Raw genomic sequence first — 3,194 nt, 5'->3', positions numbered from 1 at the left:
TCCTTGAAATATTAAACAAATTCTTGGCATAGTTAATAAATTAATGACCTTTAGTGACATGGGCAGATATTTTATTCATTTAAAGTAGTCACATATTATAATGTAAATATGTTGGTAAAAATATCTTATTGGCATGAACAAACTAAAGAACAAAGATTATAAAACATTTGTTTGCAAATCATACAATAAAGGAAGCTTTTATTAAGAACTATATAAAACAGAATTCTTTTTCCTTCTCTCAATTTCAAGTGTTCAGTAGCTACATGTGCCTAGTGGCTACTGCATTGGATAGTGTAGATAAAGAATATTTCTATCATTACAGAATGTTCTATTAGACAACATTTCATTAATTTTATGTTTTAGGTGTTCTTAGGTTTGGCATAAAATTCAAACTTTTGCATATATTTAATGGATGTTGTAATGCATAATTAAAAAATCTCAAGTAATTGATGTTTGCATATCTTTACAAAACTATAATCCCCTCATTGCTCCTTGAAAAGAATACATTATATATAAGATACTAAATTTAAATGTACATTTTCAAAATTTTTTAAAAAGAAAAAAATTCTATATTTAGAAGCCAAAATTTTTCTCAAATGAGAAGTTAATGTAAATTTCAAGGGATTGTATTTAAGTAGAAATTAGTTCTTCCTTCTTTGCTTCAGCTAGGAGAAAATTTGATATTTATTGAAAATGTAAGCTCAATAACATTGTCATCATCCATATAAACTGTTAAACCTTCATGAAAGCAGTAAGAAACTAAGCGTGTATTTTCCCTGCTGAGCAATTGTTGTCCTCTTTTTATTGAGATGTTATGAACTTACTTTTAGAAAATTAAAGCTTTGAAAATTACTATTCTTCAAACTATTGGAGTGCAATTTTCCATATTCCCATATATATTATGACAATGTTTATCTTGGACCAGCCAGATTTTTAAAATATAAAGAATACATATCTTCTTACAGATGTACTTATTGACCTTTATTTAATAACTGATTTCCCTTGTTATAATACTAAAAACTGAAAAGAAATATGAAATTGAGCTAGCCTAGGTCAAAGAGGAATATTAAAAGTTTAGTATCATGTTGAATATATTCTTTTTCTTCTTTTAACTGCTTTTTTGAGGTATATTTGTACATCAGACAACCTCAGAATATAGAGAGCCCTCCAGGGCAGAGAGTAGATTTGTTTTCTGACCAGGTTAATAAGAGGATCTCTCTGGCCAAAGGTGGAGCAGGTTTACTAGCTGTTCCTTCAAAGACTGGGGTTGCTCAGCTGCGACAGAAACCCAGTGTGTGTGCAGCAGAAACCTGGTCTGCTACACCTCCTTATTGGAATTTTCCGCAAGAGGAACCTGCATTAGTGAAGCTCATGCTGCCTGCTGTGCCAGGACTAATAAAGGCCTTTGTCTCCACCCCAGGAGTCTCTGTCATTCTTCAGCCTCCACCAAAATGATGACAGACTAACTTGTATGCTTGCAAACTGTGTAAAATCTCAAAATGTACCTGGTTCTTGTGAAAACAAGGCAAATTAGACTTCAATACATATGCTCAGAGAAGCTACATATAAACCAGAGGATGGGAAAAAGTCAGAGTGGGTAAAATGGTCGTAATAGAAGAGGTGGGTGGTGTAGAAAACTGTGATCAAAACATTTTGTTTGTAGCAACAATTAATCCATTTCATTTTCAGTCAGTTAAGTCTGGACCTCAAAATAAAGGGTATGGGTTAATATTAATCTTGATCAAAACCAAAACACCTGAAGGCATAAGTTCTTCAGAACGAAATGATGCCTAAATAGTTTTGGAATTTTCACTCAGAATTTCCTAGTTGTCAGTTCTAGAAGACTCCTCAGTTTTCCCACTGGTAGGCTGGAGTGGAATTGCTGTTCTCATCCCTAAGCCTCTTAATCTTTGTTTTCCAATCCCAAACCTTTAAAGAAATCTTCAGTTGAAACTAAATTAAGACTGGTTTTATATTCTTTTTTGCACCTCCACCCTCCTACTCCCCAGGCAACTTCCACCAACCTAGTACTTCCCCCTCTCCTCTGGTTTCCCCCACCCCTCTCCCATAGTCTTCCCCTTCCTGATCCTCTCCTCTCTACCGCTGAACTCCCTTTCCCTTTGGCCCAGATGTGAAAACTGTACAAAGAGTGCCCAGAAGGAAGGGGGACACCCCATTTCATAGAAAGCAATCAAAAGACCACCAATTGATTGAATTGTTAATTTTGGATTTATTATTATGGCGATGGCAAAGGCATTGGCATTATATTTGTAATTCACATGGCATATTTTTCGGTCCATTCTCCAGCGACTCTGTCATACTTTCTCCTGTCCTTTAGATAGATCTTAGCAATTTCAGGAACCAAAGGATCATCCGGGGGTTAGGGTCGCACAACATAGAGCATATAGATAACAACACTTTAGAGATTGTCAGTGCTGGTGACCACTCAGATCTAAGGATGTCTAGACAAATGTTTCCGCTTCTGTTGATATTAGGGTGGTAAATTCGGGTGATGAACATGATCTTGGGTGGTTTGAATGGATAATCAGATGGAAACTGTATGGACAGGAAAAAGACCCCTCCCTGGTAGGGACTGTCGCTGGGCCCCATGATGGCAGCTTGCCAACGAAACATATCGTCCCCCACAGGCCCTGCAGAGCACTGGGCCGGGGGTCTCGAGCCAGGTCAAGGAGTTCCTTGTGAATGCGCTTCAGAGCCATTGCGGGGCTGTCACTGCTTGGCACTGGTGCTGGCGCCTGTTGGATGGAGTCCGAGATCGTGACTGTGGGTTGTGAAGAGCAGCGGGCGGATGGCAGGACTGTGGGTGCTCTGGCTGGTCCAGGGGTCTGAGCGGCGCCTATCAGGAGCAAAGAGTGGGGCTGAGCCAGGAGAGGGAATAGGGTGCTCCCCCGCACCTGAGGCTCTGCAGAACACCTGTGTGTAGTTCAGGGCCACTGTCGATGCGCCTTCTGGAGCTGAAAATTCCCGCTGCACGCTGCACGGAGGCCGCTATGCCTTAAGAAACCGCTGCCCTGAGTGGCCCACGCTCCTGTCCAGGGCAGCCTGCCGCTTGCCTCTGGCCCCTGACGCCCACATCGGGGCCCTGGCAACAGGAGGGTATCAGCTCTGTGAGGTCACAGAGGCCGCCCTGATGAAGCTGCGCAGTGTCGCCCAGGGCGCGTCCCGAGGGGCGG

General features: G+C 40.9%; 1 pseudogene; it reads right to left on the bottom strand.

The window, feature by feature from the left end:
* Positions 1–2,210: 2,210 nt before the first annotated feature.
* LOC107134835 lies at positions 2,211–3,087 on the bottom strand (annotated as a pseudogene).
* Between the last annotated feature and the right edge of the window lie 107 nt (positions 3,088–3,194).

The sequence above is a fragment of the Marmota marmota genome, unplaced genomic scaffold, assembly GCF_001458135.2.
Source record: "Marmota marmota marmota unplaced genomic scaffold, marMar, whole genome shotgun sequence".
In the NCBI taxonomy this organism is placed as follows: domain Eukaryota; kingdom Metazoa; phylum Chordata; class Mammalia; order Rodentia; family Sciuridae; genus Marmota; species Marmota marmota.
The sequence above is the reverse complement of the archived record's forward strand: the minus strand, read 5'-3'. Positions and strand labels throughout refer to the sequence as shown.